A 12,612-nucleotide genomic window follows, 5' to 3' on the forward strand; every position below is an offset into this window, starting at 1 on the left:
GCATCCAACCATCATTACCCATCAATGTGGACATCTAACCAACATTGCTCCCAAGGAGTGGCCTACATACGGCTAAACATATAATGGACCCATGACCTTATGTACAATCATGATGGGCCTCATTTACGTCACATAGGCCTCGTCATATGGGCCAACATACATCTCATCAGGCCTCGAATACACAACAGGTGGGCCTCGCACCTGGGCCTCATCACTAGGCCTCATATATTAAGTGGGCCACATCACATGGGCCACATTATATGGGTCGCACCATCGGGCTTCATGTATATTAAATAGGTCGCACCAGTGGGCCTCATATATATCAAGTCGGGCCCGCCCTTATGTATTTTAAGACCCGACCAATTCATAAGATAACATATGGATAAATGAAGTGAAAATAATATCAGCTTAATTGGAAACTACCATGGCCCTTAGAAGTTTGAACAGTGGATGTCACAGTCCGCTATTTAAATGGTGGGGCCCACTTAAACTTTAGATCTGACCCATTCCTTTGCTCACGCCATAAAATGATATTTCAAATGGTTGAACGGTTTATATACAACACATGCATCATGATGGGTCCCATAGATAGATGGTGTGGATGGAACAGGTGGGACCCATGGAGCTTACTACTGTGTACAGCAGTTGGTGGTGGGGCCCACTCACCTAAATATATATAAAATATATAATATATATAATATAAATACTATAGCTGCTGCAACTGCAACTTTATGCGTTAAAGGGCACGTATATATAAAATATATAATATATTATATAATTTTAGCTACTGCTGCGCAGCATGCTTATTAAAAGGGAGCAGAGGTGGGTCCCACGTACGGCCCACCCTTACCAGCTGGTATATGATATTATAAAATATTATAATATAATGTATAATATATTATATCATATATTAATATAATATAATATAATATATTAAATTATATTAAGGAAAATGCAATGTCCAGGCCTTGGACGGCCTGGACATTCACATGCATCAAGGGAGACCCCACACATGGGGTGGGTCCCACCGTCCAGGGACGGTGGACACCACAGTACATGATGGTGTGGCCCACTCCAAATGGATGGACAGCGTGGCTGGGTCCCATGGACCCCACCGTCAGGTCGCACTTCACTATCAGCCGCCCCCACTAGGCATTCAATGCCAAGACCTCAGCGTTGAAAGGAGGTATCTTTCACTCTGCCTACCACTGGAGCTATGGATCTGGGCATGGATACCTGTCAAGGAGGGCCCCACTAGGACGTGGGTCCCACCGTCCAGGGGTGGTGGACGGTTTGGATAGAACACATACACTATGGTGTGGCCCCACACGTGGGGTGGAGGGCGTGGATGGGTCCCATGGACCCCACTATCAGCACACACTTCACTTGCTAGCACACCCACTGTCAGTCCACACTTCACTACTAGTGCACCCCACATCAGTCCACACTTCACTGTTAGTGCACGTCCAGCGTCCCTGGACGTTGGACAGTGTGCATACAACACAAGCATCATGGTGGGTCCCACATGGTCGTGGCCCACTTGATTTGATCATTCTAATATTTGTGTTTCCCTTTCATCCAGGCCTGTGTGACCACCCGGTCATGCAGGGCCTAAAAAAAGGATCAAGGTGGCCCACTATTTGGATGGGCTGAGTAAAATACACACATCATAAAATGGGCCATGATCATGGAGAGAGAGAGAGAGAGATTGGAGTTAATGGAGGGGCCCCGCCACTATGGCCCCTCTTGGATACAAGCATATATTAAAGTGGGTCCCACATATATAAACCCCTAAATCAAAAGAAATGAACAAAAGATAAAAATCTAAGATCACCCACCGTCTTCTTCTTGCTCCCTAGGCTTCCTTTGCTCCTTAGCTTCGATCTTAATGGAAGAGATGGAGTTTGGATGGTTGAGATGGGAGATGAGGGGGTTAGGAAGTGGGCTACACATAAAATCTTCTCATGGAGGTTTGGGAAATGCTTGGATGTGGGATTATTTTTTCTTGTGGTTTGGGTTGCTTGGAAAGGAAGAGAGAAATAAGAGAGAGAAGATGGGATGGAGTGATGGATGGGAGAGAGAGGGATGGGTGGTGTAAGAGTTTGCTGACTTTAAAGTTAGGTTGTATAAGAAGTGGTATGGGCTTGTGTAAGAACTTTTGACTTTAGGGGTTACTTGGGGATGGGTGTGAGGTGATGGTATACTTGACCCTTGATGAGATTGATTGATTGATTGAGGTGACATATCATAGAGATTCTCTTAGATTTTGCAACACGCGTCGTTTTCCTCGAACTGAACGCAGGCCCACATCTCCTGGCTAGGGTATCGAATCGGTATGTAAGACGCGGCGTTGGAACCGCGGCAACGGGTCTCGGATTAAGCTGACTTAAATCTATGAGATACGACTTAGGGTCGTGCGCAAATATTGATTATAGGTCGCAGGTTGCAGGAATTCGACGGGAAGGATCGCGAGAATTGACGGAACAGTACGGACTAGGATACAGGCCTTACATGTAAAATGGAGGTGCTGTATCTCGTAATCATAATGGATTTTGTCAAAGAATCTAAGGAAATAGGAGGGATCGACGCATTAGTTGTAAATGCAAAATAAGTAGAACCTATAAATATTTCAGAGAAGTTGAAACCAGTGTTGCAGGAGTTTAAGGGGATTTGCTCGATGAACTTCTTGACGAATTACCCCTTATGCATATTATCCAGTACCACATTGATATTATCCCATGGGCAAGTCTACTTAATTGCCCACATTATTTGATGACTCCAAAAGAATACAAGATCTTGTAAGCTAATTTGTAAGGATCTAGTTAGGGAGAGCATAAGTCCGTGTGTTGTGCTAACCCTATTAACGAACAAGAAGTCACAGGAGTCTAATGCCAAATACAAGGACATGACTGATAAACATTGACGCTGGAAGGTATTCGAAGTGGGTGATAATGTGCTAGTTCGCTTGCATAATGAGAGGTTTTCGACTAAGACTTATGGTAGGTTGATGAGTAAGAAGATCGGTCATGTTTTGATCCTTAGAAAAAATCAATGATAACGCCTATGTTGTTGATCTTCCTGAGGGTATAGAGATGTCATAGACTTTCAATGTGGTAGACCTGTATACGTATCATGAGCCGAATCTATTGAATAACTCAAGGGTAGGGCTGTACACGAGTTGAGCTAGCTCGAAAAGCTCACTCGACTCGGCTCGAGTCATCTCGGATTGACTCAGCTTGAAAGGCCGACTCGGGGCAAGTCAAGCTTGTTTTTTAAAGCTCGAATTGAGTTCAAGCTGAGTTCGACCATGGTGCATTTCAACTTTGACCCGACTCGAACTCGACTCGACTCGAAGCTCGACTCGGCTCAAGTAATATATATTTAATACTAATATTATATATATAATATGTTTAACTTAAAAAAAAAGTTAAAACCTTAAAGTTTTTACTAAAAACCCTACCCGACCGCGCTGGATTGAGTCGGGTTGGGGTTTGGGTCGGGGTGGGGGTTGGGTTGGGTCGGGTTAGGCACCGGGTTGAGTTAGGTGTGGGTTTGGGTTGGGCTGGGTGCTGGGTTGGCGTATGAACAAGCTCGACTTGACTTGAGGTAAGCTCGACTCGAGATTAACTTGAAAGCTTTGGCAAAGAAGCCAAGCTTCAATGTTGAGCTTGAGGGCGAGCTCGAGCTCGAGCTCAAACTCGAGTATATCACGTATGAGTTAAGCCGAGCTTGGCCCAGATCGTCTCAACTCGGCTGGATGTACAGCCTTACTCAAGGGCGAGTTCTTTTCCAAGTGGAGTGGACTAATGTAGGATGTGCAACAGATGCATTCTTTGCATGGCTGTACCAAAAGAAACCCAAATGAAAGCGAAAGTAGCCCGTCAGAACTGGATCTAGCCCTATATAGGGCATGACATAACTAGATCCTAGGCATGTTTGGATCGAATAAATTCATTTCGAGTGGGGAGAATTTGTTGTTCGAAGTTTGGACTATAAATCAATCGTAACTTGTGATCTGGGTGTCGTCACGAAACACACAACCTATCGATCTTTATATAATAATGCTTTCAGGTTTAACCGGCCTACCATTGTAATGTCTTGGAAAAATTCGTACAAAGACCTAAGTACAACCTCAGGCGGAGCAACCCAAGGACCGCAGCCGGTTGTATAATTTAGACGGGATTTAGTTAAATGCTAAACAATCGGTGGATTAAGCTTGGGCCACCATTTTCACAAATGGGAAGGCCTAATCAGGAATACCACTGGCTCAATGCTATCTTAAGACCTAGGAGAAATTCTAAGGGCCTGTCGCTCTCGGGAGTACATTGAAACTCTGTAATGGACCTAGACCTCACGTCGGGGGTCCGATGACCGCGAAACTATAGGATGATGTCCGTCCTACTGGGCTTGAAAACCATCGCAAGAATCAAGCCCAGATAGTATCCAGAAACGCCCAACTTGAGCCGTGAGTTAAGTGCATGGGAAACGCAAATACCTTAAGAAAAGGAACTGAAACTTAAGTGAATTAGGCCGTTTGCTCTTATGCTAACTTGAGAATTTTTGACCGTTAGTTTATGAACAAACTTCACACATGAAGAAAGAAAATTTCCCTGCACATATCCATATAACCGTGGCCCTAATTGGACACGTATGACCGTTGATCTGTCACGGGCTGTCCACGGTTGATTAGCTTATCCGATCCCACCGAAATCGTGCCTAGCATGGATCCATTGTTAGGGAGTGTACCCCGTGACGTAGATGAGCCGTGGGCCTCCCTAAGAGCCCTGTTCGTTAGAAACGGCCGCCCATAGGGTAGAAACATATTATAAAGTGGCCCTGAGGCCATTTACACCACATCTGGGGTTATAAATAGCTCTCATTTCACCCTCTCTCTCATATACAAATTTTGCAAACTCTAGGGGAAGAGAGGAGAAAAGAGAGAAAAGAGGAAGGAAAACTTAGGGAGATCACTGCAACTGTGGGAAATCTTCTCCCATGCATCCATGTGCCTAATCACCGCCTCCTTTTGCTATCTAAACCTCTTTCGGCTACAATTTTGGGTAAGAAATACCAACCCTAATATCGATGTAGAGCTCCCGGATAGTTTTTCGTCAACCTAGCTAACCAGTTTCATCATTTAGGTGCCGAACGTTTTATTTTTGGAAACATAGAATTTGGACTGAGTTCGAATCGGGCGTATTACCAAAGGTGCGGACTATAAATGCTTAGGTTGCGGTTTATCAGTACTTTCAAGTAGCTAATGATTTATGCTTGCCTTGATTGCTGCCGTATTGTCTTAAATACATTGATTTCTATATGAGATACACCTAGGAACTATGATAAGTAAACGATGTAACCTATGCGTTTGTTGAAATATCTAAATAAGAAATAGAAAATGATTAGTGCTTGCCATGATTACTAATCTAGGATTCATCATTGTCATATGCATATGGATTTCTCTATATAAAGAATTGATAAAACATATGTTTTTTAACTAATCTAGTTTGTGTGTTTGATAACTTGTCTAAATGAGAAATTGTTGATGATTTGTATTTACTACGAGTATTAAGGTAGGATTCTTTATTATCTTATGCCTATGTTTGTTTTCCTTTATGAAATCAATTGATAAAATGCAAGTTGTATTTAACATGGTCTATGTGTTTGATGAAATGCTCAAATGAGAAATCCACTTGGGATGTTTGTCGAATGCTGGGATAGATATTACACATGGGTGTTAGCACCATTTGGATAGGATTGAGGCTACAAATGTAGTCTAGGCAATCGGTAAACGTCCATAGTTGGGTGGCTGAATTAGTATTGCCACTTTGGGTAAAGTCGATGAATACGAGTCGTACGACGATTGCCGACAATGGCTAGGCCACAAGGGATGCTTACGAGCTCCATGTCAATTAAGTCAGCATGCGCCCGTACCAATCGAGCTTGCCTAATGAACTGATGGACCTATTGTGTGTTTACCATATATGGATGCGATTGCTTGAATGTAAGGTACCCCTCAGTAATGTAAAGATTCACCTTTAACCATGGTACCACGATCCTCAAGACTCGTGAGCTGGGTATGGTGGTATGAGACATCGTGTTCGTGCTGTCGGCCTATGCTGGGGTGACGGAGCCTCCCCGTAGTGACCGCGAGCACAACTTCTTACAACTTGCCTATCGTATGTGTTTAACTAGGAGTGGTGAACCTATTGCAACTTGCCTATCGTATGTGTTTAACTAGGAGTGACGAACCTATTGCAAGCCTATTGTATGTGTTTAACTAGGAGTGATGAACCTTGATGGATCCAGAACATAGGAGTAGGACCACTGTGGTTGTCCGATGCCAAATGTTCAATTTGGGTCAATATTAAAAAGAGAGGTACCCTAGCTTCTCAAACTTACTGTATGAATGAGCAAAATAAATCACTTGGCTAACATGATCATGTATCACACTGCATTAGTTAGGATGTGCCAAAAAGGCATTGGAGTTGCATAGTTGAGGAAGTGTTGTCATATGCTGTCATATGCGAAATAGGCGGTCGGAGTCGTGTGTTGAGGGAGCATTATTGGGTAAGTGCATGCATCATTTCTTACACTCCATTCCTGCATTAAAAAGAATAGTTAAGAAGTGATTGTTATGATTGCCTTATCATTACCGCTTTGTTTGACTTGATAACATGTGTAACTTTTACCTTATAAAACCATTAAGTTGATCACTTACTCCCACTCTGGAATGGTGTTTTAAAACACTAACCAGACTATGATGTAGATGCAGGTACGGACGACGTCTATGCAATGGAGTAGGACTTCTTGGATGAGGAGGAGGAATTCTCCTACTTTCAACTCTCGGGCGGGATGATGTAGGCCACGTACCGTTACACAGGGATTACTGGGCATCTGGACTTAGTTAAACACATTTACATTACCACATTTTGTTTATTTTAGACTTATATATGTATATATTGAACCCAGTCGCAGACCCATGCTTTAGATGGAACTTAGTGAAACATGTGTAATAATATTTTGGATTATGCATTTACTTAATTACATTAATTCTGGAGCATGATATGCTGTTTAGTATAATTTCATGCATGCTTAATCAATCAACATGGAAGAAATCAGAAAACTATCTTCCATAAGACATAAGTGATGTTCGGAATCTTGGGAGTCGAGCTTTGCTCGACCCTCAAAATTCAGGGCGTTACAACCATACTATTCGAATTCATTCGTTTTGCTAGAAAATGCACCCCCAATCCAACAATGCAAGTTTAGGGAAAAAATAAATTTTTAATTTTTTTTTCTATTTTCATTGTTTTTTAGAATTTTAGATTTTCGTCTTTGTTAAGGCTTGAAACTGACGCGCCAGGTGTCGTGCAAACAGGACAATAAGAAAGGCTAATACGGGACACCACGCAAATTGACGCATTGCGTTGGACGCCTGAGTAACACACAATGGGCAAGGGAAGAAGGAAAATGGATGCCACAAATGGGTGATGCATGGGGCGACGCACGAGATTGATTGTTGCTGAGGTGGAAGGTCCCTACGGCACCTTGCCACGACGTTGTGTTGAGTGCCGCAAAAGAGGTATGGTTAACAAGTAAGATGCCACACAACTCCTTGAGCGCCATGTGCGGCACGCCACGTGGTAGACTACCATTTGCCTTTGTCCATTGACATTCTTATCTATAAATAGCCCAATCTACTCTAAAGATGGTTTTTTTAATTGTTGGGTAAAAAGAGAGAGTAATCGAAGCTCATCAAAATCCCAAACTTCATTAATCGAAATCCCCATTTTCGATCACCCAAGTCCCAATTTTCTATCACTGGCAGGTGAAAAACATTCCGTCTCACCATGAGCATAAGGGGAGGATAAACTCGAATATCTGCGGTGGTATTACTTATAGGCAAAAGACTGGTATGTTAGTTTCTGGCGAGGCATGATGCCGAGCAAAGGAGAAGAAAAGGAAGGAGGAGGTTTAAGTCTGCAGCAAGGGTGTGTTGGCCAGCAGCCTTGCACATTAGCCAGTCACCCTGTGCGGTGGCCTACCGGCTTAGGCAATAACCCCAGGCCTGACGTGGTAGCCAACAGATCACCTTTATGATAGTTTACTAGGCCCCTACGACAGACTGCTAGGCCTATGTAGCAGTCTTTTAGTCCTCTGTGGTGGTCTCTTAGTCTTCTGCAGCAGTCTGTCAGACCTCTAAGCCTATGCGGTAGTCTCATAGTATTGTAGTCTCAATCCTTTGCGGCGGTCTACCAGTCTCAGTCTCTCAAAGTTTGACAGGAGTCCACCCAGACCCTTATTTGATATGGTTGCAGCAATCATACCAACGGTTTCCCTACATCTATGCACTCTAAGTTATTTGTAAAGTTTCCATAGGCTTATGCCCAAGATAACATGTGCATCCCACATGATTTATTACCTAAAGAACTCCAATAACATGACATGTAACATCAACCTCTCTACTCATGTTGGCAGGCATCCCAGTCCAATGACTACCCAATAACTCGCCTCCACAAGGATCGCGTCAATGCTAAGGACCTCCACCATTCAGAGTCAGTCAGTGACTCGCTCATTAAAAGGTCAATCTCTATGGGCTAGACTCCTTGAGTTTAGTCATGACTGGTCTTCTAGAGGTCTCCGTCCTAGAGGCGGAGCCCAGAGATGCACCGCTTGATTAGAGGCTCATCGATTGTCCAACCCGAGGCTCGAAACTAATGAAGTTGAGCCACTTGACCCACTAGAGATGGTGTAGTTTGATGATTAACTTGGCACAATATAAGTGACCCACTTTAGCGGAATAATATCTCAGAGACATGGCCTTTCCACCTTTTAATCAAAGGTATTCTACACAATGTAATTAGGTGTTTGTGCCAGATCATAGCCTGAAATGTAAAGAACTCAGAATCTCTGGAATAAATTATTCTTCATTGCATTGCATTCCTATGCTTGTTTATGTCATTTGTGAATGACTGTGAAGTCCCCCCTCGAGCAAAAATAAAATATATGCAAAATGCGGGTTAACAATCTTTTATAGAGATTAATTGTAGTCATACCGAAAATCCTCTTCTAAGGTAAATTTAAGACCTTCTATTTTTGGCAAAACTTACTATTTTGGATAAGTTCTATTCTTATTGAATTAGGACTTTTATTAGGGTTTGAGTCTTTCATATAAATGATGTCTTCAAACATTTCAAAATTATTATTAAATAATATAAATTTAAAATTCCTTTTTTATATATTGTGGATTCAAGACTACCATGTGGATTTAAGGTTTGACTACTTGAAGAAGATGGTGATCTTCTTCACCTTATGCACCTTTCCCTGTGTCATATTTGGACCTACTTCATTTTTTGGGCCCATGCCCTGGATATAAGACACATACATGGAGGTGGGTCCCATGGAAAAGACTTTGTAGAACTCGGTTAAGTCCCAACTTGACTGGGATGTTGATTGGGTACTACCCCCACTTGGCTTGAGGGGCTTACCCTGATGTATGATGTATGGGTTTTTCCACACCATCCATCCATTTTTCCATATCATTATAGGTATAAGCCAAAAAAATGAGGCAAATCTAGGGCTTAAGTGGACAACACAGTGAGGATGGAATGCACAACATTAAAAATTTATTGGGAGTTGTAAAAGTTTTGGATCAAGCATATTTTTGTTTTCCCTTCATCCAAGTCTTCATCTGACCTTTTTATGAAGAAGTTGGATGGCATTTAAACATCACGGTAGGCCAATGTTGTGTGTCATTATCATTATTGCTCCATGTGGTTTGGTCCACTTGAATCTTGGATCTACCTCATTTTTGGGGTCACACCCTAATATGATATGACAAAATGGATGGACGGTGTGGATAACCAATACATCATGGTGGGCTCGTTAGAGCCCCAACTTGTGCTAAGCTTGGGACTTCATGTAGACTTGACTAAATCCATGCCCAGTTTTGAGGGATGTGGATTGGATCTAGACCCTCCTTATAGGTACTCAGCCTGTGAACATCATCCCCCATGCACGCGCTCACTTGGTTTCTTTGCGGAGTGGTTCCCTAGGTGTGATTGATTTGCTTGGCTTACTTTTATTTCCGTGGTTGTGCAATAACATTTCTAAGTTTGACAAAGTAGCACGTTTGAATATTTTGAGTGTTATAGAGTCACCACCAACTAAAATTGTAACGCCCTAAAATTCGGGGGTCGAGCATAACTCAGCTCCCGAGTTTCAAAACATCACTTATGCAACATATATAATGATGGATGTATGTTGTCTGTATGAGTACATAAAACATGGAATAGATTAAGGCAAACTGCAAATATAATTCAGGGATAAGTGAAAGACGCAAGCGGAAGACTTAAAGAAATATATGTGAACATGTACAAGTCCCTGTGATATGTATGCTCTGCCAGGTCATAATTATAAGTGTTTTTTTCAAAATATACGTATCAAAATGAAATCATCTATTACAAAGAAAACCCAGAATCCCCGTAGATCAGGACACGGCTCACATGAACCCGCCTGAGAACTGCATAAAAGAAAACGCGTCCTTGTCATCCTCATACTCCTGCTCTACCTCAGGGGTCGCATCATCATCTGCATCTAAGACAGAGTCTGGTTGGTATTGAAACACCGTCCCAGAATGTGGGAGTGAGTGATCAACTCAGTGGAACCATACAGTAAAAGTTAACATGTTATCAAATCAATCAAGCAGTAATGATAAGGCAATACAAGCAAACACGTCCTAATTACTCTTGTTAATGCAAGGATGTATGTAGAAATGATGCATGCTCTCGCCTGCACTCCCTCAACGTCTTCATCTTACGGTACGTATGATAACCTCCCGCAGTGCCAACGACATCAACACACATGCAATGCGGTGCATAAACATGATTACCAAGTTATTATTAGTCCTTTTCATACAGCAAGATTGGGAAGCTAAGGTACCTTCCTCATATCAATTCCCAAACAGTGATCCATTCTAGGGTCGTCAGTCTTAGACAATCTCATACGATCATATGGTTCTAGGTCGCTGCAAAGGGCTCGTCACCAATCAATGCATGCCTATCATACCTTAGTTACTACCATAAGGCTCGTCGCCTCAATGCAGTATCAAGGTATGTTCAAGGTCACTACAAAGGGCTCATCACCAATCAATGTAGGCCGATAACACGAATATATTGTCCCATACTACCATAATCGACTCACGAGTCTGGTGTGCTCACTGGTCACTACGGGGAGGCTCGTCACCCCAGCATAGGCCAACAACTCGTCCACGGTGTCTCATACCACCATGCCCGGCTCATGAGTCTTAGCGAATCGAGGTACAATAGTTAACAGGATTGCATTAGTAAGTTTGGTACCCTAGATTCAAGCAATAACGTCCATACATGGTGTATATCTACCGGGACAATCGGGTTACTTGACGAGCTCGACTAGCACGAGCACACGTTGAGTTGAACGACATAGAGTGCGCAAACACTCCGTGTGGCCAAACCACTGCCAACAACCCTAATACGACTCGGTTTCGTCAAACACGTCCTACGTGGCGAAAACAACCTCGGCCACGAACTCAAGGTTTATTACCGATTCCCTGGACTATTTCATAGTCCCAAACATCTTCAATCATAACAGATATTCATACTAACAATTTAGAACATTAATGGATCAACAATAATAATCATATAGTATGTGAGCATTTGATGAATATCAACTTAACATGGATTTACACATAAGTAGTGCTTGAATTTAAACAACAAAGAAAGTAAATTGCATGTAGGAAATCATACACACCAATAGGATAGTTGAGAATCTCTTCTCAACGCCCGTAAACAGGATAATATATTACACACTTGATCATTCAGACATTTCTACAAACACTTAAACTACATATTCCAACATACATGACGTATGTTGGTAATAACACACATTTGGACAATTCCTTTTGCCAAGGAGTTGACACACATACAACTAGCACAAATACACGACAATTAATCATGGCAAACACATGTTCGTATTTCATACGTATACGATACTTTCTACATATACAAGGAATACACAAATATCCATATAGCTCATATATATCAGGAACGGAATACAAACATCGTATTTAACATGTGAAATTGCACCCACAACAATAATAAACCATTAACCGACATTGAAAGCCTTGAAAACCATAACCTATACGAATATAGTCCGCACCTTAAACCAGAAAATGCGCACAGATCTGATTCAGACGATAAGTCTTTGTCAACGGCGACTAGATAACCTAAGGCATGAATAAAATGAACTACATCAACACTTAGATTATTCTAAGCTCTAAAACAGACTAGGGTTTGATTGACTTACCCAAGAATGAACTTAGAATCGATGAAAGAACGATTCAGAAGTGATGGTTTAGGTACGCAGAACAAGGAAGAATCTCAAGATGATTCACCAACTTTTCTCTCACTTTCTCTCTTTTTCTCTCTCTCTTAGCTAGGGTTAGAAAATTCGTATGGAATTGAGAGTGAGGGTTTTAAGGTCTTTATATAGGCCTAATATTGATGAAAATAGCCCCAGGGCCAAGGTATACTTAGGTTATAACCAAATCGGGTCCATATCGGTCCAACGGAGTAC

Source organism: Magnolia sinica, chromosome 8 (genome assembly GCF_029962835.1).
Source record: "Magnolia sinica isolate HGM2019 chromosome 8, MsV1, whole genome shotgun sequence".
Lineage (NCBI taxonomy): Eukaryota > Viridiplantae > Streptophyta > Magnoliopsida > Magnoliales > Magnoliaceae > Magnolia > Magnolia sinica.